Raw genomic sequence first — 27,286 nt, forward strand, 5'->3', positions numbered from 1 at the left:
GTAGGAAGATATTAAATTTAATGCATAATTACTTGAATCCTCTGCAAAAAGCTAGATGATATCATTAGCTTTATTTGTACCTTCTTTAGTTGCACAGATTTAATCCACATGTGATACACTGCTTAATGTAAAATTCAACAGCACTAAGTGGAACATTGCCATACGGTCTGCTTATCTAAAAACAGACTTATTTAAGAAATGAAGGATTCATGAACTACATTAACATAGTAATTTCCATATGAAAATTATGCTGTTGCAAAACATATCCATACCTGTTCAAATTTTACATCAGAGTGAAGAACCTCATGCACTCTTTCTATTATCTTAAAGATTTGACAAACAATTGCAACACGTTTGAAATTACTAACGGGTGAGTTGCACGAAAACATTCACATTTTTTAAGTACCTATATATTCAAAAATGAAGCTAACAGATGCATATATGCTATGATAATTATTCACCTATATGAATAAATTTTTACTTGCGTCAGCACATTTTCTGTGACGTCATCAGAAGCTTGAAAATTGTTAAAAATGCCACTTCTGAGATCCGCCAAGGCAATTGAAATCCTTTCTTTTTCCATCTTTCTGTGTCCTCGAAACAGTTGCAGATTGTGGTCACGGATTTGTTATCTTTCCATTTGTAAAACACCAATCCTCCAGTAGAAACCCGATGGTCAATGTCACCTCTTGGAAGCACTTTATCACTTTTCAGGTTCTTTGGCAAGTATTCACTGTCCGAGTCCGAACGTATTGTTCCACAACAATACATTTTATGTTGCAATAGGTATTCCATTAGGGGTACAGAGGTGAAATAGTTGTCACAATAAACCTGATGATGTTTGCCGTGTAGAGACTTTATTAGTTGGTACACTACAGACGCACCTAAACCGAAATACTTTGGCATTGAATCGTCAGTCTGTATTTGATCCTTCCCTTGGTAAACTTGACATTGATGCAAATTACCATTCATGTCAGCTATGGGCCACAATTTGAAACCTCTTTTTATAGGTTTCATTGGATTATATTGTTTTAGACTGCTTCGACTCTTGAACAGAATCATGCTTTCGTCAAAAAAAGAAAGATAATCAAACTCGCGCCAATGCCTTCCGTGATTACTTTTCAACAGTCGTAAATAATCTGAAGTCATCCGCATTTAAATTGAAGAACTTTATCTGGAAACCGCCAAATCACATTTGCTCCAGAACTAGAAAATCTTTTAATTTTCAATATGTGTCTAAAGTTTTTATTAAGGATTTTCTTAAAAAGAAATTAAAGAGAAAGAAATCCACTGGGCTTGATGAACTCCCTCCTGGAATGCTTAAAGATTGTGCGCAACATTTAATTGTTCCGTTACATCACATTATTAACCAGTCTTTACGCTCCAGTACAGTTCCGAACGCATGGAAACAAGCAAAAATCGTCCCACTTTTTAAATCAGGAGACACAAACAAACCTGAAAATTATCGTCCAATTTCAGTGTTGCCAATACTCTCTAAATTATTGGAAAAAGCAGTACACCCACAATTAATGAAATTTTTAGAAAATGAGAAATTACTAAATGACTCCCAATTTGGCTATAGAGCTAAACGTTCAACACATCTTGCAACAACACTACTTGTTGACGAAGTAAGACAAGCTGCCGAGAACGGAAAGTTAGTTGGAGCGCTGTTCCTGGATTTAAGTAAAGCGTTCGATACGATCAGTTACGATGTAGTCTTAAGAAAACTTTCATCATACGGTGTTGACAATGTAGAATTGTCGTGGTTTACAGATTATCTTTTTAACCGATCACAAGTTGTTGAAGTTGGCAATCGAACATCAGCAAGTTTTAATGTTGTAAGCGGAGTGCTGCAAGGATCGATACTCGGTCCTATACTATTTTTGATATTTTTTAATGACTTCTCGGAACACCTTGAGAAAAGTAAGTGTATTCAATTTGCTGACGATACCGTCATCTATGTTGCAAATGCTGACCCCTATATAATAGAAACAACATTGAACGATGAATTAGAAAACGTATCCACTTATTTGAACGATAACGAACTCATACTGAATCTAAAGAAAGGAAAAACAGAAACTGTGCTATTTGGAACATCTAAAAGATTATCCCGTAAAAATACCAAAAATACAATCCAATTGGCAATGCATGGGTCAACCTATTCATCATTCCACGTCTTACATATATTTGGGAAACGAACTGGATTCGTCACTTACCCTGGTTGATAATTTCGAGAAGTCATATAAGAAAGCAGCCGGAAGATTGAACCTTCTTAGAAAAATGCGACCATTTCTGAGTTTTGAAGCTGCATATAAAATCTATCAGATGGTAATTGAACCCATTTTGTTGTATAGTTCTCTTTTAAATTTAAAATTAACGATGACCCAACGAAAAAAGTTACAATCAATAGAAAATCGAGCCAGACAAATAGTTGGAGGAAAAAATACGATTGGGAGTATTGAAGGAAAGATGAAAGGACGGGCATGCGTTTTGGTAAAAAGCTGTCTGACGAGAACTGTCTGCGAAAATTTCAATAATTATTTTGTTATCAACGAGCATTCAATTAACACACGGAATCGAAATATGTTAGTGAAATTACCACGTATAAAATTGGAGTTCGGAAAAAGATCCTTCAAATATCTTGGTGCAGCATTATACAATGACTTACCATTAAAAATACGTTGTTGCGATAACTTATTTCAGTTCAAAAAATTAGTTTATTAACATTTTATGTAAATATTTGCTTTTAAAATATGTTTTATATGTTTTTAGTAATTATTTAAGTAGCTTCTGTTTCTAACTTTTGCGCATTCTAGTTTCACATTTTTCTTTTTTCTCTTTTTCTTTTTTCTTGGCACGTACATGCGTTTTATATTAATTTCTTAGCTAACTCATGAGTGGTTATTTGGTAGATAATAGTTTTTGCTTATATTTTTCTTTCTTTTATATATTTTTACTGACAGGACACACGATGATAGCAGTAGTTCATTTTACTGAAGTGTAAAAAATCCTGTATAAATATTGTTTAATAATAATAATAATAATAAATAATAATAAAACTAACATGCTGAGATACATTGTAAAGTTTTACAAAGTTTGAGTTCAGTTGGTTAATCAGTGGTCTCAGTTTGTACAATTTGTTGGTATTATTATTCGGTACCGTAGCATTATCATTCACATGAATATTGCTCAGAATTTGAGCGAAGCCATATCTCGGAAGGACAGTTGATGCAAATAGTACTAACAAGTCAGGGTTGCAGCACCAATAGTCAGTCCATGACGGTAATACGTGATAACCCATTATCATATTGATTCCCAAGAAGGAAAACAGCTCTCGGAAGGACACATTTGGAATAGCTTTCATGTTTTGCGTTATGTATAGATTAGTTTGGAATAATATGTTCTGTTGAATCTCCTCATCGCAGTATGAATCAAAGTAATCACAAGGATTTTGGCAGTCAGTAAAGTGGTCCTTGATAGGGCCTTCAGGAGATGTAAACTGAGTTTCAATTTGCTTCTTAGTCTTTTTAGTCCAGTGACGATCTTGGTCGACATCGTAATCTTTGCGGGCAATGCTAATGTCGGCATCTTCTACAACAGTATTGTTTGAATCAGCATCTATCATATTTGTATTGACTTGATCCCTCGTAACAGCTGTATTTAAATCAATATCCGCTTCAACATCTTGAGTTGCTTTCTCTATAGTTGTCACTTTCTGATTCATTCTCTCTAGGTCTGGGTTCCAGCAAACCTAGAGCATCTTGGACAAAGTCATCTTCGGAATCACTTGATTCTATCTCCTCACTAAAATCACTTGGGATATCTTGGGCTAATAAGTCCCGTCGGTAACAAAGGGTTAAAACGTAATGCTGAGTTAGCTCGCTTTAATACATGCTCCGCTACCTAGCTACCTGTATAACGAAGTCTATCAGCTGCTGAAAATTGTAACGTTGGCTAATTATGTAGCTCGAACAGTCAGTCGCTGCTGATGGAACTAATAAACAGATAATCATAATATGTAGCTTACTGTCTGGACAAGCTTGATGTGGATAGTGAAGGAAAATGAAAAAGGGACAAATTGCTTAATCGCGTGTTGAAGCGAACACGTTCAATTTGGGACACGGATAACAAAGAGTCGGATAAAAGTAATCATGATGAAGAATCATCGCGCTTGTAAATTGACAACAAAAAAACTACATTATTCGCGACGTTTCGGATGTTCACACACCCATTTTCAAGCAATCAAAAACGTACAATGTTCTCCTAAATATATACAAGTTTAACAGCAACCATAGTTACAGATTAAATACTAATTGTATAAATACAATGGAGCAGATCTAATGTTGTTATTCAACTGGGGACTATCCCACATTATGAACAAACTCTCTTTAATCTCTAGCAAATACCGGTTGTTACCCCTAGAGAGTATACTACAATCGTCAAGAGATGATGTGGTGTGACAGGCTTTAAGATGATCTTTAATCGCCGTGCAATTAGATGAGGTTGATTTCTTACCTGTTAAGGGAGACATTCCGAGCTGCTCGCTTGCCCGAACCTTAAGATGACGCGACGTCTCACCTATATAAGTGGCGTTGCAGCCACTGCACTTATATTTGTAAATGACGCCTGACTTTAATTCTTTGGGCAGCAGGTCTTTAAATCTGAAGAAGTTAGATAAGCGAGTGTGAGTTCTGAAAACAACAGAAAGTTTACAACAATGCAAAGTAGATCATATCAAAAGTAATCATGTTGCTTTTTAAGGCCTTGAAACGGAAAGTTTTGGCAAAAAAATAATTTATTTTATTTTGTTAAAACAGAAAATTTTTTTGCCTCGTTAAACTCAGAGTTCTAGAAATACCTGTAATGTTGACACAAACTTCTTGAATAAGTAAGTAAGAATCTTTTCTATCTAATAACATTTACAATAATTATGATACACGAAAAAACTTAATAGGCTATCTAGTTTTGGAACATATGTTGTTACTCTTTTTTCAGTGACTTTGGTAGCGAAAGAAATATGGGAGGTGTTTGTGGCTCAGCAATATATATTTATGTTTACCATATAGTGTAGATGAAAGTAGTTTATGTAGATATAAAAATAAGAACTAGAGTTAAACATAAATATTAAAAAGCGATAACTAATAACTTACTTTTCTTTTTTCAAAGTTACTATGATCGAAAGACAACATATTGGAGGTACCTTCACTTCCTGCAGATGGTGTATCTTTTACCAACAAATACAAACTAGTGGCAACTATAAATCATTCAGGAACACTAGCAGCAGGTCATTATTGGGCATAAAGAATGGAATGTAGACGAGGGGTTGAAATGCGATGACAGGGCAGTAGTTAAGGTTAAGCCGTCTGATATAAATAACTCAACAGTGTATGTGTTCTTCTTTCTCAAGCTGTGAAAACGCAAGTTTTGCTTTGCAAAAGGGGGAGGATTGTTTTTCCTGGCAGTTTTATTACCCCGGTTGTTATTTTCACCGGCAGCCTACCGTAATTCAGGAGTTTGTTCACTCTCCACTTTCTAACATAGTAATTAAAAGAAACTAAGCAAAGGGGTTTGACAATCTATCTTGTCTTTGGGTATGACGGCCCCACTTTTAACCCCAGTCCATTAGGGAGGCCAAGTTTGCTCACTTTGTCTACATGGTTAACGATCCTGATGTTCCCACAGTTTTTGTTATAAGAAGCTTTGCAATTTCTTTTTTGGGTCTTCGTTGATTTACGCCCACGCATTTTACCCCAGTAACTTTAGGCTGGTCCTGACATGGGCTGGTCCCAAGCGTAAATCACCTGTGTAAGGCTGAGTGTTGGGATCCCGTAACACATGTGGAAATCTACGGCCAGGTTCACAAGTCCTGGCGCATGGGTGGTTGTCTGCTCTTTATTAAAATCCCTAACTTTTACTTCCATGAGTGCTTCTTTTTACATCTGGATGTCTCGAAATTCTACCACTTGGGTTGAGCCTGAAAAGGCCCCAATCATTCCTGAAGTTTCTTCTGTTACAAATATGGAATGTAAGAAATCAAAAACCCCTGAGAAATCTTCCGCAAATCACACAAAATCTTGTAAAATCAAAAAACCTGAAAAACTTGCTACAAGGTCTTCCAAAACAACAGTCGCATTGCCATCTAACCCTGATTTTAAGAATAGCGGTCTAAAAACTTGGGAACCACATGTTATGCAAACTCCATCTTACAATGTTTTTATAACCTTCCAAAAGTTAAAGAAGCCATTTCTGTCACCAAAACAACCTCAAAGTTAGGCGAAGCATTTGTAGGTGTTCTTCAAAGTTTGGCTGTCTCTAGAAGTCCAGTCACACCTAATACATTTGGACTGTTGAAAGAATATTATGCTGGAAAATAATTTCTTACCATGTTCTTTTCTGAAGAAGAGCGTATCCCCACCTCGGTACGATTGAAGAGGGGTCCTCTGAAAGGTACGTCTAGAAGATGTTACTTGATTTGGTGATTTACCATTTAGAAACTATGCACATATCTTCTTGGTTTTTAATGGTTTTAGTGAGTCTTTTTGCAAATTATCCCTCAAAAGATTGTTTTCTTCCTCTTTAAACAGACTAGCTTTTTCTTTAAGAAACTGCTTGATTTTTTCTTTTATAAGCGGTTGCAGAGCATTTAACCGACGTTGGTACGACTTAACAAATTTGCACATTTTATCAATTATTCCGACAAGAAGCACATATTTCCTGGCGTAAACCATATAAAATAGGTAGTTCTCATAATTCATCCGGTCACCCCTGGCTCGGTCATATATTTCTGAAAATTATTTATTCAAAAGAGATATGATCATTAGCCGCTCGGTTTCGTTATTTTCCTCAGCAGTTTCATGCAAATTTAAATCTCTTCAGACAAAGGCTGTATTTCAAACGTCACTTACGGCGCAATTTCAGTCAAGTTATTCAACTCGAAAGGGAGAGAAATCTACCGCTCAGTGTGTGCATTAACTGGTTTAGTATTGAATTTGTAAGTAAGTACCCTCAATACACAGGTTCTTTATGCTGCCGCAATATTATAATATCTTTAGGAAGCCGAAAGGTAGTATTCGTGATTCTTGAATGTTTTTTATAAATATATCAGACTAAAATGTGAATTTATTTGATGAAAAAAGGACTAACCCTTTCATTACCGGACAAAAACCCTCCAATTTCCCGGAGCAAAAAAAATAAATTTTACGTCATGTTCTTTAAAGTGCCATAACTTCTAAACCAATGGTTGAAACTTCACCAAATTTGGATCCTTTTCTTGTTATATATTTTTCCACTAGAAAATAAAAAATATTTTCAAAATTTTATTTTCGGTGCGTACGAGAAACAATAATGGCGGAGGCGGAAAATATAAAAATCCGGAAATTTTGAATTAGAAGGTCCGTGAAAAATATTTTTTCACTTTTTTTTCAAATAATTTCTACAAATCTTGTAAATATACTTTGTAACTAATAACTTGTTGAAGTTTCAGAAAAAAAAATGAACGGTCCTGAATTTACGCATATTTTAGAAAAAAGCCTGAAAACGGTAAAAAACGCATGTGCAAACAGTAACTCGTAATATGACAGCAAAACACAGAAAAAAAGAGTTGAATCATGGTTGATTCAAAGCAGAATTAGATATACTTCAATATACGGTCGTTATTGTTATTGTTACTTCTGCCGGTACATGATGGACCAGCTCCACCTGTATTAGCAATGTTTTGATTGTTTCGGACTGTTCCACGTACAATTTTGGATAATGGTTCATAATCTGAGTCTTCCGTCGTAACACTTTCACTTTCGACAGCAGATTCACTTTCACTTTCAACCAACGGCGCTGCTGGCGCTGGCGGCACTGCTTCAGGTGAATCACTGGGAAGGGCATTAGGTATATCATCCTCAAAGGTATGTGGAATATTGTTTACCTTATCATTATGTGGCATTTCAGGTGTCGCTGGGGTGTTTATTTCATCATAAAAAGCGTCTATATTGTCAATGTCCTGCTGGTCATCTCTTTGTTGTTGTAAATTTGGCAGAAAACTTTCATCTGTAGTGTCTGTAACAGGCCCCTCATCATCATATTCCCAATCACTGTCAAGTTCTGAATCTGTTTCAAGTATATTTTCATCTCCACTATCATTATCATTAGTCACAAAGTCCACTATTTCATCTATATCTCGATAAAAATTTTTCCTTGGCGCCATCTTGAAGTGGAAAATTCAAATTTTCATAACTCTAGAAGTAATACTTCAAATCACATCGGGTTTCGAGCCCGTGAAAGATAATTTCTTCTAGATTGTTCTTACGCGTGGTTTTAGGGGTATGGCCTTGAGCCTTTAGCTACAAATCCGATTTTTCCCATCCCCCGCCGGGCGGGTATCAGGGAAAAAATAGGGGGTTTTTATCCCCCGCCCAGCGGGTATTAGGTAATGTAAGGGCTAAGCCAAACTAGCTGATACAAAAATTAATTAACGAAGATGAAAAAAATAAACGTAAAAACGAAATTAACTGAACCAAAAAAAGAACCCAAAAAATAACACATTACACAAAACAAAACGAAAAGAATGTAATGTAATAAGAAAAATATATATAAAAAACTTACCTTTAATTCCAAATTAACTCTTCCCCACTTTAAGTTTGTTTTGTCGCATTTTTACACTTTAGCACAGTAGAATAACCATTTAATCATCCCAAGGGCCTACAATATACTTTAAAAAACGGTACTGAGAGTCTTCATTAATCGGATGATTTGTTAATGGTCCTAGCCAACCATTTTTAAAATAGCTATATGCTTTGCGTGTCTTGTAATCGTTCAGATCGTCACTACCCAGTGTGCTGGGATTTAAAGTTAAATAATTAATAATATTTCCGTATGTAATCATTGGCCAACATAACCAACCGGAAGAAAGGTTGAAAGGAAGAAATTGGATCAGGTATAACATCATCTTCAACTAATAGCTTGCTAGCATATTCTTCGTTTAACTGCTCTTCCACCTGCGCTGCAGTTGTCACAGGCTTTACGTTATTCTTGCTGGCAGCAAACTCAATTAGTTACAAGTCTTTTCGTCCAACGCGGTTTCATAATGGTAGCCGGAAGGGGTTGATTGGTGTATTGAGCCAAATATAACATTGTATATAACAGTTGTAATGACAATGAAAGAACTGGTAGGACAGCGGAAGATAGTTGGTTGTATTTTATTTAGTTAGCATTAATTTCGAGGGATATAACTTGTCAATTATTTCCAGAAGAAGTGTTTAAAGCTACTATTTGAGCAAAAATGTCAACGTAACTAATTATTTTTAATTACTTTTTGGTGGTAGAAATAACGGAGGTAAAACGTTTGTTACAACTGTCTGTTGCTATTTAATAAACTTGAATATCTAGTTTATGATTGGAGATAATGTTGATGGGACTGTGCCATCCAAAATATGATAACACTTAATCCTACCATTAGCCCTCTCTACATGAATTCTAACTGAAGCGATTCTGGCAGTTTCCCTACTTTCTTTTGCTGTCAGCTCTCTTTGCCCCTTGAACAGAGGAATGTTTAATGATAAACCTTCTGGTAACATGTCAGCAATATCAACCCCCTGTCAACCATGCTCCTTATCACTTACTCTACCTGTTCATAACTTTAAAACAAAAGTGATACTTCCATTTGGGAACATGCCAACTAGTGCTTATATAGAGACAAGATTTGGGATTGTAACACCATAGCAGAAGGTGTCTGGGTAAAAATTTCTGTGTCATCTAATATGATACGAATGGTTGGTTATTCGTGAATTTTTTTATATTTTTGACGATGCTTTCAGGTGGAAATGGAAACAGTAAAGGAACTTCACCCAAGTATAACCGATCTCAACATTTTTTTGTTTCAAAACGACAGTAGAAATGTACATCAGAAACAGAATGAATTTTATAGTCAGGCATGTCTTTCAGGACAATTGAGGCAATCTACCAAGAAAATCAAAATCTTTTACTTCTTGTATCATTTGCAAGCCTCCGAATTCTTCTGAGCATCTATTAAAAACTTTCCAACAACTATCTCACCTTAAATGATAATTGTTAAAAAGGAAGATATTGACGAAACCACGATGTGGGTGAATATATCACTGATTATCTACAAAATAGTGATCATCTAAAAATGAAAGACAATTTTGAAATTAAAGACTTGATATTGTTTTAACCAACAATGTAACTAGCATCAGTAGTAACATAAATGCCAATTGCAACTTTTTAATTCAACCTCGACGTTCACAACCCTGAATTATCTAAAAAATGTTTTAGCAGATGTGTTCATTCAACACGCTCTTTTTTCCTTTTTCCTTTAAAGAGATGTGTCAAGAAGAACACATGACCCCTTGCCTAAACAAAGATGTGAAACAAAAATGAAAACCCGAGATCAGCTCATGTACACGGACCGTAAATCAAATGAACTGTCGGGACTGGATGCCTACACACGACAACAAAACTTTAATAGAAATGAGTTGAAAAGATCAGAAAGAAAACGCATACTAGAAATTAAAAAAAGGTTGCGAAGCATTACGCAAGTTGCAAGCAAAATCGAAACTAGCCAATAGTTGACCCTAGTGCTTTTGTTTCTCTTTGATATAATACGACGAGTTGCTTACATCTTACTGCAGCTGATATCTGGGTAATACACCAAAACTGAATATCATAGACGTAGAAAACCCTGGGGACGAGGTTGTAAAATAAACTCGCCGCGGAGCAACAACAACTCGTTGTGCAAAAGTAGTGATATTTTAGCAAAAATACATTATATATATGCGGAATATTTCTTTTAACAAGGTACGAGAAATTTAGATCGCGTGAAACTAAACATAAACGATAACTAAGAAATTTCGTAAAACCTCTTTTTCACAGAATTATAAAATTAAATATTGACAATAATCACAATATTGTCAGTGGTGGCCGACGTAAATCCAACATTGATGAAGCTTTTAGCGCTAAAAATCCATGCAAAGTTATACTTTTATAAAGTTAAAACCCTTATTTTGAAAGAAATGCAATACATCGAGTTGTACAATCCGTAGTGTGCGAAAATGTCACGAATTAAGGGGATGCGCATCGTAAGGTACACTCTTTTAACCGGAAAATAATACTCGGAACGCAGATAATAATAGAGACAGACTTTCGGAGACAAGAAGGCGAACAAAGCAGCCCGTTTTTTTTTTCACTTAAAAATAACGGCACTAGTTATGAAAACCGATTTCTTGAAGCCAATGAATCTGCTACAATAAATTTTGTAAACTCACGGGAAACAATCTACAGAAACGAAAACAATTTATTAACTTTATCAAGATTTATAAAACAGCTTCAAGTTTTTGACAGAAAAACAATAACAACGCGGGATGAGGTTTCGCTTTCTTCTTTTTATCTCACGTATTGAAAGATAACATCTCTCGCTCTCATTGTACGCAATCTAAAAAGAAACAGAAAATATTTTTATATAGCATATTATATTATATACATAGTAAAGTCTTTAAATACATTAAAATCCAGTGCCTTTGAGAGACGATATTTAGAGCTAAATTTCTAAACTACAAATATATATTTTTTTGGGAAAGATTGCTCAAAAACTATTTACTAAATACAATATGATTGATACATGCTTGATAGAATTAATAAAGTCATGCTCTGTTTTAATAAAGTCATGCTCTGTTTACTTTTAGGGTTGTCTTCTTTTGGGGATTGGTAGTTCAGTTGGTAGAGTGTTCACTTCATATTCATATGGGTTCAATCCCATATAACAGCTGTTCCTTATTGAACAGAAATGGTTTTGTAGCTCAAATGGAAGCTTTTTAGCACTCTAGAACCGTCATGTTGTCCCTCCTGGAACAATTGACAGGGTAAATTTATTGCAATTAATGAGGCTAACCACATAAAATATAGATCACTACTTTTTGTGGGCAAGACAACAGAATTGAAGGCACTGTTTTCCATTTGGAAAGTACACATTGTACTTAACAATTTGCTCAAGGCTGCCCTCATACTTATGGCTTTTTTGGCCAGTTGTCACGCATACTAATCTACCATACTGAACACAAAAGTTACGAAAAATATAAAATTTGATTAAGGTGTAATATGTGGTTTCACATTCCTTAAGGGTCATTCAAGAGTAGTTTTTACATATCATAACTTAGCAATACCACATTATTGTAAGCTCATGAAACACAATGCAAAAACATAGGGTCATAAAGAAAATGATGAAGCCCTAAATTTTTTTTTATCTTTTTTAAGTATTTTATATATGTCCAAACTTAATTTCACAAAAACAATAATTACATTAACCGTTGCCACCATTATCGAACAAAAGTCCAATTGGTCATTTGTGACTTCACACGTCGTACATAAGCTAACTTCTTGAAAAATTTATTGCTGTATGTTTGAATGTTGAAGAATTTAACAACATGCGAAAGTAGGTAAACAAAGTAGAATTTCCAGGTAAAGGCACCATTTGATAACATAGTTCAGATTTAGAACATATATCAGTAAAAAGACCCTAGTAGCAAAAGTACAAAAGTTTTTAACCACAAATGAGCAAATACCTTAAAGAATAAAGAGGTATTTTCCCATTAGTTTTGGATTGGTGACTTAAATTTATTTCCACGATGCAACAAAAAAAGAAGCAATTTGAGTTTTAGGAAATATTTAAAAATCGTGTAACAAAATTAAAAAAAAGGGTTTTGTTAATCATTATGAATTGAATTTTTTTCTTCTGACTGTACCTAGAGGTAGCTATCTAGCTAGCTAGCTAATGATTCGATTGAAGGATGATAGCAAAAATAATTTTCCATGGTGGCCATAGGCACCAAAAAGTAATTTAGTTAGCTAGCTACATCAAATCAAGGAAAAAAACGTAAATATAACTTTCAAATCATCCATACCTTCGCAACTCACTTTTCTTCTGCTGTATGAAAAGAATACCACAAACATGCCAATTCAAGCTGATAATTTGGTACTTTAAAATCTTCTGTTTAATGAAGCCATAAATATAACACGTTTTTGCGCATTGTAAACGTTCAAATTAATAAAATTTTGCCTTCAAAAGCTTTCCAAGTGCAAATATTAAGAGAAATAGCATGCCAGCTAAGCCAATTATTATCAGGACTTGGTATAAACTATGTATTTGTGTTAGGTCTGTAAAATACACGATAATTCAATTTAGCCGATAGCCGTTTTCTGATTGCTTGAGTGTACTTCCCAGTCTTTCGCTTCCGGCAAACGGAAAAACGGGAAATAACGGGGGGGGGGTAAGAAAGACGGGGGGTAGGGGGTACAAAGCCTATTTACTGGCATTTTTAGCTAACATTTATAAGAGCTGCTTGGTCCAAACTTATTTGTTCTATTAGAAAAAAAAATAACCTACCTTTCCGTGAAAAAATATCAGTCATATCTCCTTAAGCAGATTTTATATGATTTTTTTTCTATCAAAATTTTGAGAATCTCAATAATTCTCTTGGTATACTTCGCGTAGCAAACGTGCTCCACAATTTCGCTTCGCTCGCAAAGCTCAATTGCTTCGCAACAACTTCGTTCATTTCTAGAAAACAGGAGATTTTTCGGGCACAGCTCAGAACTAGCGTTTACTATTGACCTCTCAGTGATACAGATTTCTGTAAATATTTTACAAAACTTTGGAGTTGATTGAAGCGTATATCATTCACCCTCACGAACTTACACAACGAAACAAAAAAACTGAAAACCTAGTCCACAGCGACAGACTTTACATTTCAGACAGTCGCTAAGACTGGAGTGAAAAGTCATCGAAAGGAACTCAAACTTAAATGGGCTACAGGGTCAGACAACATTTCCAGGTGCTTTCTAATGGTTGCTTTAAGCGTCATTGGGCCATTTTGTAAAACCTGAAGCTGATTTCACTCTAATGATAATAAATGTTCTTTTAAAGATGATTTATTATCATGCTGTTCAATATATCAAGATATTTAATATCAATTGATTTTTTTATAAGACATTCCCAAAATACGACATGATTTAACTTTGCAAGGCCCTCAAGCCGGTGTGTAATACAAGGTGGGTATAAGGTCTGACATGCAGCAAAAATCTGTGCTTTTATTTGTAATAGACTTGTGAAAACATTATAGACACGGTGCAACACTGCAAGCAATGACCAACCTACCGTTACTAAATGCTCAGCCTAGGGAGCCTTAATTCGCGTGGGTCACACTTGTCCACCTAAATTTTTTCAGTCAGAACATTATCAAGATTTTCACAGGGAACCTAAAGAATTTACTGCTGCGTTAGTTTTACCTTAGCATATTTTTATTAAAGCAGATAGCTATATGTTTATGATGTTTTCAACTAAAAACATGTCTTCATAAAAGCATGCATTGTAGGACATTTTTGTCAGCATATCGTACATATTTTCCGCATTGTGTTCATAGTTGTTTTCTTTCGTAGTCCAAACGAGTACGAATTTGTACAAAAGTAAATTTGTTTAGTATATCTTCCCCTTCCAAAACTTCTTCTCTTGCCCAAGTATAACAGAAAATAAAAAAAAAGTATTTTTAAATGATATTTCTTCAAAGAACATTCAGGGCAATACATCATACACATTGTACCTGTGATAATCTTTGGAGAGCGTACCAAAAAATTAAACCTACTACTTACTCTGAATAAAGATTTTTGCTGTGGCACACTACTTGCTGTACTTACAGTTTCCTGAAAAATGTGAAAATGTCAATTAGTTAATCTCAGGTTAAAGCTAATTCTCAAGTTTATTTGCCTTCCATGTGAATAGCACAATATGCAATGTATGAGCGGTGCTAAATGCGTTTTTTATACACCTCCCATAAGTTGCATTTACAGCTTACCAAAAAATATTGTCTCAGTTAAAAAATTTTTCAGGATTAATCAGAAATCGCGATTAAAATCAGAAAAGATATGATCATTTAACATAAAAGTAAGGAAACGAAACCTTAAAAAAACTAGCATCTTAGAAAAAAATGAATCAAAAACTGCAGATTTAAACAGAAGCAGATCCGCTACTTACAGTAATTAAAGGTCGCTTAACAGGAGTATATCGCATTAAGCTACGGACTTTATCATAGATTTGCTTGATAGAGATATCAACAGGTACATTTAGCATAGGTCTTTTATCTCTTATGTTAAGCATCGATATATCCCTGTTTTCAATTTCTTTTTTAAACGTTTCCTGTATTGTTTGTACCTCTTCTATTCTCCATTGATGTCGTGGCGATGCATGCTTATTTATTTCCGCCATTTTTCGTGGAGGAGTAGATAAAATTGATTTCGTGGGTCCGTCTTCCAAGAAATGTTGCCTTATAACACGTTCCGCAGTAACTGCGGCTTGTTGTTTCGGCCGTTTTAAGGCTATGAGCCATCAGATCCGCAGCTTCTTGGTAATGTCCAGAGCTTGCATCTCTTAAACCCGTGCTTGTGCTTTTTCTGATCACATTACAACACAGATTTTTTGGTTGTTTTGCTAGATCAAGGATCCGGGACTTAACCCACAGACTATTAATTATATATATTACTTATTGAACCTGATGCTATTTGTTTTCCCGACCAGGAAACGAAGACATTATCGAACTCATCAAATTAGCTTTGCGATTTGTAACAAAGAGTTTAAGATAAGCGTACTGTTCATGATCCAAAGATATGATTGCGGGACCAGAAAATGTAAACGTTTTATGTTTGCGAACCATTATTAATACGTTGAATCGATTTCCACCGCTCGTTCGAACTCAGAGATTGTCAAATTTGCTTTTACACTGGATCTATGTCCATTACTAGAATGAATTAGAGCGAGTAAATGGTCACGAATCGCACAATACTCTGTATTTGAAAGCACCATATTTTCATCCTGAGTTAACTTCGTAAATATTTCCTTGCTCTTAAGATATGTTTGAACTTGTTGCGGTGTCACTATCATTAGAAAATCTGTCTCTTGATGCTCCCAATAACGGTCTCTCGCGCCTTTATTGTAGTTTTTTCGCCAGGAGCGGAAAACAACTTTCATTTGTTGAATATTCTCAATTGTTATACCTGGGATAACAACATCCTCTACAATCACGAAATTACAAAAGTCTTCTAGTGAAAAGAGATAAAATATTTATTCCTCAATTTTTCTTTATTTAAGAGATCCGCTACGGATGTCGCGTCAATAATTTTATAAATTCGTTTACAACATTTATAAAAGACCTCCGTCTGGGCCGCAAATAAAGCTAAGGAAGCGATCAAAAAATAATTCAACTTCATCATTTGGCAAAACAATTTGCTCCGTTTCATCATCGTTTGACGGTAAGTACTCCGAATCACTTCCGCTATTAGTAGAAGCCACTTCACTCTTGCATGCTTCAGGCATCATCCTGTATACCTTTACCGCGGAAGCATCAGTATTGTCAGGTTTGTAATTTTTCAACGGAGTTAAAGGATCTTGATCAGTAGCATATTGTTGAGGTGATGGATTCGTTACCGTACAAGTTTTTTTTTTTCAATGATCTGATTCTGCTCTGTTTTTTATTCTTCGAAATTACTTTTTAACATGAATTTTTGTTTGATTGACAATATTTGTTTACGAGGAGAAGCTAAAGCAACATCAGATTTTAATGGCTTCGAAAGCTTTGATGCATTTTTGAGTGAACTGCAGTATTTTGTATCGCGTTTCATCTTGTGAAAATTTAAAAGGTGGTCGTCTAACCTTTTCACGACGACACGCTGTTCCAACGGACAGATACGAAGGGTGTGATAGTCCTGCTTCGATGAACTTTCAGTAGCAGTATTCTTGATCTTTTTTTTTCGTAAAGAAAAATGGCTGACTACCGCCTTGGCAGACTCGGCCGTCCATTTGTGATCTTTTCCCTGAAGATGTCTCGGGAGATTATATACTGCCTTCTTACACACTGGACAGGTAAATTGTTGCCGTTTGTATTTACTATAATAAAAATGAGATATTTGTAGGTAAGTCTTAATTTTCGACTCTTTTATTACTCGTAAAATATGTTCATTCTGTAGAAACTTCTATTTTTTTACAGTTTCGCTCCTGAAGTCAACACCATGTGTTTCTAAACATAATTTTGATAAAAATGTAATTTGTGTAAAAACAACAAGTTTAACCAAATTCAAAGAATTGTTAATACCTTCGAAGGGTTCGACGCCTGTCACGGTAGCATCACATTGTGGAGCATCTTTAAGAGAAGTTTCTAAACATAATTTTGATAAAAAATGTAGAAACATACGTTTTTTTATGTGAGTAATACGAGGCTCAGAAACGAAAAACGTTAAGAAACGTTTAAGAAACATGGGTGGGCTGAAAACGGAAAAACAAGAACGAAACCTTAGGAACAGGAAACAATACATAGTCCGGATAAAGTGGCAATGTCATCGAAACAAGTCTATTGGGTGCTTTTGAAATTTTACATTTACGCAAACTTTCGACGCAACATAATGTTTATCGCAATGACTTCTTTCCTATGCAATGCAATACGGAGTGGCAGCGAACGTGTATGTAGAACCTTTCGAACGAGACTTAAGCCTGCCTACTAACAGCCTGCTACTGATTCCCGCACAATCACGATAACACAGCAAAGAAACTTGCGGAATAGCAATAACCAGTATGCTTTCAGTGGGAGTGAATTCGCGTTGAATATAATTTTATTGGTACCATATTTACTGTATTTAGCCTGGATTCAATATTACAGAAGAAACATCTAGGGAGTATTTTGTTTATAAGGGAAAAGATTATTTTATGCTGACCAATGTCAGTGTTGATATGGTTGTTACAAATTCAGAGCCATATTAATAAATACTACCAATTATAAGTTATATTTATCGATCACTTAATAATGAGAAAAATTCCATTGGGAAAAGTGTTGCTTGCAAGAAAAACCTCACCTTATAAAAACTAAAAATTTCACTTATAAAAGGCTGTCCTCTTACTTGTGCGTGAAAAAGAATTCGTGTTGCGAACATATGCCATTTGTCCATGAACTACGTACTACCATGTCTAACAAAAATCGCTCATCGTACATTTCTACATAAAAACGCCTTGAGAATTCACGAGTGATGTTGGGATTAATTCACATCATCACTCGCAGATTTCCAATGCCAAATTCCAGGATGGAAAACATATTTGACTATTTTTGTTAAAGAAGGAGCTTGCGGGTAAACTTCAGAAAGTGTGACAAATAGACAGAGTGTAGACGCTTCTATTTAAAACCAGCTTACTCAAAAGTTAACGTTCTATTACTAACTAGCATCCCAGATTTTCTTTTTACTCAACTTGATATAGTGAATTTGCACGCGAATCTGAATGCTAGTCCAAGGATGAGATCATCTTGTCATTAGCAGATTAACTGGATTTTGGACCAATCTTCTTTTATACACAGCACCAGAAATTTTTATTAAAAACAGATACGTACTTGACATGATGCTGATGCAAAAAATATAACATATATATAAATATAACATATATATAAATATGCAAAAAATATAACATATATATAAATATAACATATATATAAATATAAAATAATATAACATACCTCTCTAAAATCACATTTTCTATTATTTCTAAGTACATACTTTTTAGCAGCTTTCTTCTTGCATGCTTCAACAAAGTCGTCAAAACTAACTCCTTTAGCTATCAACTGGTCTACTTTATCATAATTTTCTTTATTAGTAACGAAGCTTTTATGACGATCACTGTCGAGGTGCTATCAAAACAATAACAATAGCTAAACGAGTCTTTCTGTCAAAAAACTATCAACTTTATTTTTTCCATCGATATAATTCTTCTATCCAAGAAACAGATTTGATCCACAAGAAAAAAAGGGGTCATAGCATATACCTGTTGTAGTGATGTGTAACGTATCCTGCAACATTCACAAAAGCCATCATCGGCAACATCTAGAGGTCTAGGAAGAACATATTTATTACGTGAACATTATTAGAAGGGTTCTTAAGAGGCGTTGTTGGAGTTATGATAAAACGAATACTTTTGCGCTTTCTTTTACAAATGCGTAGATTATTAGATGACGCTCAAAAACCTTGAAATCGTAAAAACATTTTAGGAAAATCCCCAGTTTCAGCTTGTCAAGATTCAATTTTTAAAGACCTTGATATTTAGATTTACAGTTACCAAAATTACCGTAATTTCAGAAGAACACAATCAAGTTTCTTTTTTTTCAGTAAATTAACTATACAGCATTCATGGATCTCTGGAGGCAAAATGTATTCAAAATAGTGGAATCAATTACTAACAAAGTTTTATCCCGAAATAACAAAAGAGGTCTTTTTCTTCAATAAAAATGTTAGTTCAAATGTCGATAAAATATCGTAGTTATTTATAAAGAAAACAAAGAGGAATAAAAATTAAGAAAAAAATAAGAAAATTTCACCCTATATTCAGTCATTTTGCAAAGAAAATTGAGGCTCAGGTCAAAATACGGTTATCTTTCATAAAACAACGTGTAATGCAGGAATTGTAGAAAATACATCTAGGCATTTTCTACGTTGTTGATTTGTCATACCACTAGCTGCAAAGCACCAAGTAATACTTTTCCAGAAACAGTTAAGAAGTTGTAGTTAGCATAAAATTAAAACACGAAGACTCTTACTTTAAAAAAGTGACCCTAGAAATAAAAAAGAGCACCATACTAATTTAGATGTGAACTGTTAAGATGCCTTGTATCACACGAGTCATGTCTTGTGATTTCCTTGTCAATTTCAAACAGACAAACCTTTTCAAAATGAAGATTAGGGATCTTCGTATATATTAATGGCCTGAACAAACTAAAAACATAATAAAGAAACAGGCATATTAACAATACGTTCACGGTAACAATTCAAATTTAATCATGAGATTCAGGTTGTAATAAAGCCAAATCATTATTATTTTTATTTACTGAACACGTTAAAACTACACAAGAAAGGAGAGAGCTACTTACTTTTCACGATCTTTGATAATCATGTAAGGCTCTTTTAATACTATAAAAATAATTGTGTCACAATATACGTTTATTGATGAAAGGTTATACTTCTCATTGTAAGTGTGCTCACCTTCTACCTCAATTACAGTTTTTTGCCCTTCCTACAATGAAATCATTGATAAATTGAAATAACAAGCAAAAGTTTTAGTTATTAATAAAGCAATCGTACAAAAATTTAATAAATAAGAATGCTAGTTTTATATATTATCATCTCAGGAAATATGCAACATAAAACAGCGCTTGCTACTAGTTTATTATTAGGAAATGAAATTCAGTGATATAATACATACCTTCAGTTTCAGAATACTTGCATGGGAGATCTTTTTTAGCTAAGAATAAAAGATAAACATCACTAATAAATCTGCTAACACCATATAAATAATAAAATGTACACTGAAGTACTGAACATACCTTTCTGGGTGGTTGACTAAGATCATCTGCACTATTTTTCTAAAGAGCGTGTAATGTATGCAAGTTAAAAAGCGTCTAACATACAAGTACGTAACGATATAGATAGACATAGCTGGCCCGCAGCTTAAACAGACACATTGGTCTGCTTTATACCCTTAAAGCATATCTTCCAAATTATTCTCGCTAGAATTATTAATTATAAAGAATTTCTATGTGAAGAATAAAATTAGAGAGATATACTCCCGATTTTTTATGATAAAGGTATAAGTAAAGTTAATTTTTCATATAGTTGATTTTTTAAAAATATATATATATCTATATATCTTTTTATTTTTGTTGATTTGAATATAAGTCTGCAGTCCTGATATAAAAGAGAAAATTTTTTGAAGAAATAAAACCTCTGGTGTTCTGCGGTACTCAAATTTAAGACTTTTCTAAAGTTGGTTTAAAATTTTTCTGTACAAATTTTTATTACAAAGCAGTACTAACTCTACCAGATCCAAGTTCAGGCATCAGGCAACTTATCAGGAGGATTCGGACCCATTCTCTTTCACAAGATATTGTTTTATTAGCTTTGTGATATATAAAACTTCTTCGAGCTTGCCTTGATAGCTCACCGCATGCCATTTCCCTGCCCCGCATTACTTTCTTTACTGGGAGGCTTAGAGACTTCCAAGTTCTCTACAAACGTTTTACCACACTTTCTTTCTGCTTTTTACTCTCGCCACTTCTTAGATGTGCATCACCATTTTCTTCACATTCAGTATCATATGCGTAATCTTCCCTGTCAGCAACTAATTCAGTGCACAGTCAACGTCTTTTCGTTACAGGCCTAGCTATAATCATTACCGGTGTTTGTTTACAACTAGCCTTAGGCAAAACTGATTCCAGAATGTCAAAGCATGATGAACACTTTTTTCAAACTTGCTGTGATACATCTTTTCTGGTGACAAACACACCTTCTTAGTATCAGTAACAGGCTTCCTTTTATGCATCTTCTGACATGATTCACTTTGTCTTTGTTAATCTTCATTGATTTCACTAGTTGGAGTTCCTTTTTCCTCCTTTATGAATCTGTAATACTGTAGTCTTAATCAATACTGCTTTTTCCGCTACTATATCTACTTTTTAAAAAACCCAGGTATTTCGTCAAAAGATACTATTTTAGATGCTACTGATTAAAGGACTAAAAGTTTTAAAAAACTCAACTAGCTTTAAGGATACCTACTAAATAAAAAAAATAATTGAAAGAAGATAAAATTCTTTTTCTAATGTTATGATATATAAGGATAAAAATTACTTTAACGTTTAAATTTATTATTTTAGTTCATGTTAACTAATCTAACTACTCGCATTTAACCAATCTGAGAAAGACTATATTTCGTATATTATGATATCCATCACATAATCACTCTAACAAACAGAACCATTGTTGAATAAAGCATTTTTATAGAACATTGCTTAGAAGATCTAGTATTATGCGGTACCTACTGTTGGTACGAATTTAGACATCTAAATTCAATCAACTTAAAAATTAAAACTTAAAACAAAAGTTTAGGAAGTGAACTATAACTTACTTTGCCAACGTTACCACAAGAAACAGATGCCATGTTAACAGGTGCAATTAATTTTAAAACCTAGTGACAAAAATTTAAAATCAACAGGAAGTGTGAAAAAGTGGAATTGCCAAGAAATGCAACTGAACACCAAAGTAGAAAATGACTCTCAAAAAACTTCATGTTACAGTAGCTACATTACCTTGGAACTGTGCTGCAGCTTTTGATTACCCTGAAATAAAATATGTTTCTTCTTTTAAAGATGTATATGGTACTCAAAACCTCAGGAAGAGAAATTCTATTGATAACTTGTAGTGGAAGAAAGAACAGAAGCAGAACCTTGAACACACTAATTTTCTTGAGCATTGATAATATGCGAGTTTAACATGCAGTAGGCAAGAAAAAAAATGACTTTGTTTGTGCAAATATAGAAAACATGAATTCACAATGAAGCTTCTTTTAAATCACAGCTCAAGAATACAAACACTACATTTCTTATTTGTGATCACAAAAATCCAAACAACTGCCTTGTGTGCAAGAAAATATGACATCAATTAATAACTTGAATTGAAATTATAGAATCCTGGTGAGAATATTTGCTTCTCTGGATCTTTAAATTTTTTACTTTTTACTTTTGTACAATACAAGAAATAATGACGTCTACCTGATTCTCTATATCTTTTAAATGTAATGGTACACACAAGTTCTTCTATAAGAAAAAAATGCAGTAAATATTTGGAAAGCAAAATAACAGTAAAGTTCCTTAGAGTTAATAAATATATTGTATCCAATATGTCCATATTACAGTCAAAAAGACTAGCTCTTGTAGAATGCTATATATATAGCAGATACTTTTTCCAAGATTACTTTTAACACACTCGACACATTTTTGGGAGGTCACATAACTCCCATACTTTGTGCAGGAGACGCAGGTTCAATTTTGTAATGCAGCTATTATATATGTTGGTTATTGAAAGTTACCATAGCTCCCCCAGATGAACCTCCAAGGGAATGGGGACCCTCTAGCTAAATACCCTAGTTACATGTAACAAACTTTCAGACAAGTCATAAAAGCAGTAACATTTTTTAAATTTTTTTAACCCTAAGACTGATAAAGGCTTGGCGCCGCAATATATATGACCAGCCAGCCAAGGGAAATTGAACACTGCTGGTCTTCTGATGATTTTAAACACTACAATTAGCTACAAGAACCAGCTAGCTAGCTTTTACAACTAACGAGCTAGCTATAGCTTTTGTAACTGGGTAAGTTAGCTAGCTATTTCACCTATTCCACAACGTTTTTTAATAATAGTAAAACAAACATAAAATACTTTCATTGAGATAGCTAGCTAGCCAGCTAAATGAAAACAGGCGATATAAACCAAGGCAAAACACAGTTAGCTAGCCAGCATAAACTTTGAACAACTTATTGTAGAGAGAGTTTTGTTTACAATACAGTACAACCCCCAAACTTAACAAAAAAGATTTGCTAAACTACTGTTGGAGTATCGCTGCCGCCAATCACGCTGCCATCTTGAAATTATGCACGGTAACAAAACAGCCCGAATGGTAACAATACCGCCCGATCTCCAGTAACAAAACACCCGATGTGACAAAACAGCCCTATTTATGTAGCAATCCCGCCCGGATGTAACAAATCAGCCCTGCCGACATGTAACAAAACAGTCCATGAATATAGTTACTATTATTATTATCATTATCATTATATCATTATATTATTATATTATTATTATTATTATTATTATTATTATTATTATTATTATTATTATTATTATTATTATTATTATTATTATTATTATTATTCTTATTATTATTATTATTATAATATGAATATTCGGATAGATTTGCATCATTTTTCTTTGCTACCGTAGGATTTCATATACTTATAAGAAATGTTTTTTTGTCATTATTTGGACAAGATTAGGATAAATACTGATTATTCGAATAAAAATCTCTTTTATTTGGAGCTGTGTTACTTGGCTTTTGGTGTTTTTTCCTTTTTGGTAATAATTGATAATAATTGATAATAATTGATAATAATTATCCAAATTGTTATCAATTATTTGTAAACTTATGAGCGACTCGCCCAACGGCAACCGGCCTCATAATGTTTGACAACTTCATAATAATTGACAATTTCGCAACAACTGTTGACTCGACCACGGATTTGCATTGATACCATATCAAATAAAAGGTATTGGTGCCAACCAATTCAAATATAGCGAGTAGTTAAGGTTAAAAATTACAGGCGTACATGTGAATTTATTGCCACTTTATTATTGGTATACTAAAGTGGCACCACAGCCATGTCCCCAGGGCCATCCCATTACTAATAATTGAAAAAGAGTCCTGGGGACGAGGTTGATGGTACCAAAGTTAGCCTCTTCCAATCACATTTCAAACATTTTTTCTTTATTTGTATCAGGATGGGAAAAAGTTCGTATCGCCGTCCCAATGTCAGAAAATATACAAGATGCTTTGGGGATGAGGTTGAGCAACTTCTAAAGTTACTACCGTGTAATCAGATTTACCATATGAAAACTGATTTTTAATTATTACCCATGATTTACTCCGGAGTTCAGGCGATATATTTTGAAAAGCATTAGTTAAAAAGAAGATGCCGGCGGCTTTTACAGACACCCGGCAATATTCGTTTTATTCCTGAGAAACCTGCCGGCGACAGGGTATTACTTTCAAAGAGAATAAGTTATGCTTTGGTTAATACCTTTCTTCTTTTAGGCGCCCCACACTTGATTAAACACCTCCTCTTTCAATGATCTTCTAATAAACTCCCCCCTTCAGAGGGCCTTTTTTCGAAACGGAAGTTTCACCGATAAGATAAATACCTATACTATATGAAGTATGGAAAGAAGATATGCCGACGTTGAACGCTCTTAATTTAATTGGCGATGACGATATTGATAATGATGCAGATATTATGTGAAAATATATGTATTCCATCGGCAAAAGAAAAGAAAAAAATACAAACATTTATTGAACGCCTTCTCTTATATACGCCCCTTCTAATAAGACCCCTATAAAAATCGAAAATTTATTAAAAAACCCGGGTGTTTATTGGAAGAGTTACGGTCCACACGGGCATTAGGATCTGCGATTATATCTTTACAAGAAAAACTCAAAAGGTTGAGAAATTCGGATGAAATTAGCACAGCCATTTTTCTTCTAATTTTATACCTTCGCGGGTCATGTTAAAGATTGTTCGGTAATGCAAGCATCGTAACAAGCGAAAGTGGGTGAATGCAACGCTCTTAACATGACCTATGCTCGTGAGAAAAATCTAATTCTGCAGCCTCCCGACTTTAAAGTTATTGCTTGCCTGCTTAGAGTAATGGTTAAAAATTCGCAAGAATCTACTTTTTTTGTCGCAGAGAGTCAAAAAAATTCGCTTTTTTTATCTTCCAGAACTTAATGTAACAATGAATAAAAACTAAATAAGAAAATTGTCAAAAGTACAGGTGTAGTGAACAGGTAATCGTACAAATCTCATACAGTCTCATCTCAAAATAGGAAAATGAGAAAAACATTAAAAAACAAAATAAAATAACACAAATGCCGATATGTGAACAAACTTATGGATCAAAATTTAATGACGCCATCCGAAGTCTGCAAACTGTGAACCAGTGCTAGAAAACAGTGACGCCACAATTGATATTTACCCCCATACAGCCTACGCGTATTCTTTCCCGAAATACAAGAGATCTTTTTACTGCTGGGGATTGTATGACGTCTTTAAATTATGATCCGCTACAACAACAAAATTTAGCTTTTCGTTAATCATATGATAAAAAAGTGGCGCCCGGTAACTTTTTTTCGATGATACCTCAATGGAATTAGTGCCGTAGCATTAAAGAAGTCACAATCAAACTTTGACGATATTTTAAAAAAAAATTAAGCGTACGGATAATAATAGTCGAAAGTTCCTTAAGGACATTTCTGGCAAGAAACATTTTCCAGGTTTCGAAAGTTGAGTTATGAAATGATTTTGCAAGAAAGTGTTTTTCAAAGTACAATATAGACATGAAAAGATAATTTAAATCAATAAAAAATATCTACATGTAACCGATATTTGACTTAATGTCATTAGTACTTTCTAAACAAAAGTTAACTTAAAAGTCATGGTTAATAAATAACAAGAAGATATTCGTAACTCAGTTCTTTTTTCTCAATATCTGTCGGCCATTATGAAGCTGAAGGCAAAGTAGTAGGCTTGTCACATCTCTTGGCACTGAAAAAAAATTGTGATCCAACAGTATATTTTATATGAGCACAACTTAGACAGGTAACCCCAATCTGTTGTAAGGATCAAAACAAATCGCAATTTCATGACAATGGGTATGGAAGTATCCAATCAAATTCGCCACTGTAATACACTGTAGACTAACAGAAAACACAAACGTCGATCAACTTACCTTTCTTTTAGATTTCTTACTTTTTTTTGTTCTTTCGTAGGACAATCTAGTTCGGATTTGGGTGAAAGAATACTTTTCTAGAAGTCCTGTGCCCTCAAAACATTCGTCCACTCTATCTTCAGTAAGCTTTCCGCCCTTTATTAACTTCTTTCCTCGAGATACCAACACATCTAAGTCACTTTCTGAAAACAAGCAACGACGCTGAGACGGAGACCTTTTCACTTTGTTCAGCACTCTGAGTTTGTCATATACTTGTCTCGGTGAAGCATCTATTGAACTAAGTGTCTCACATTTCTTCTTAACAAAACCATAACTAATTTCCTCATTTTTAAAAGCGGTTTTTATTTCACTCACTTCTTTTTCAGACCATAACTTCCGTTTGTTTTGCGAAGTAGGGGTGCATACTGATTGCGGAGTTGCTGTTTTATCAGACGTAGTAGCTATTGGTCGGTTTTTGTCATGGTAATCACTCCCGTAGAATAGATCTGTAACCACATTCGTCCCAACACTGGCTGACTTTCTCATATTTCTTATGTAATAATGGTCTTCCGCCGTACTCTTACTATGCGACATCAGGTTGTCAACTTCAGCGGTGAATTTGCTTTTATTTTAATCCGGTGCTTGTGGATTTCCTTATGATGTTCGCAGTTAGATTTTTTGGTACCTCTTTGCTCTCATAGTTTCCTGCTTTCTTCCATGCTAAATGCAATCTTTTACTTACGTCACCAGAGTTAATTTTCTGTCCTGACCAAGTTACAAAAACATTCTCAAATTTTGGGGATGTTTAAGGTCTTGCTCCAATTACGTAGATCTTCAAAAACTGGTAGTTCTCTGTTGTTAAAATCACCTTAACCGGACTGTAGTGCTCAACTGTCTTATG

At 34.3% G+C, this 27,286-nt stretch overlaps 2 long non-coding RNA genes across 3 annotated transcripts; both read right to left on the reverse strand.

Moving 5' to 3' along the window:
• Positions 1-11,281: 11,281 nt before the first annotated feature.
• Positions 11,282-13,091, reverse strand: LOC130624925 (uncharacterized). Its single transcript, XR_008981676.1, has 2 exons — positions 12,903-13,091; positions 11,282-11,437 (listed from the first exon to the last, which is right to left on the reverse strand). It is a non-coding gene; the product is annotated as an uncharacterized LOC130624925 (long non-coding RNA).
• Positions 13,092-18,970: 5,879 nt separating this feature from the next.
• LOC130624926 (uncharacterized) lies at positions 18,971-20,466 on the reverse strand. 2 transcript variants are annotated; one of them, XR_008981678.1, is made up of 4 exons: positions 20,400-20,466; positions 20,279-20,317; positions 20,059-20,089; positions 18,971-19,986 (listed from the first exon to the last, which is right to left on the reverse strand). It is a non-coding gene; the product is annotated as an uncharacterized LOC130624926 (long non-coding RNA). The 2 variants fall into 2 exon arrangements; XR_008981677.1 differs by having other exon boundaries at positions 18,971-20,089.
• Positions 20,467-27,286: the final 6,820 nt, after the last annotated feature.

Source organism: Hydractinia symbiolongicarpus, chromosome 14 (assembly GCF_029227915.1).
Source record: "Hydractinia symbiolongicarpus strain clone_291-10 chromosome 14, HSymV2.1, whole genome shotgun sequence".
In the NCBI taxonomy this organism is placed as follows: domain Eukaryota; kingdom Metazoa; phylum Cnidaria; class Hydrozoa; order Anthoathecata; family Hydractiniidae; genus Hydractinia; species Hydractinia symbiolongicarpus.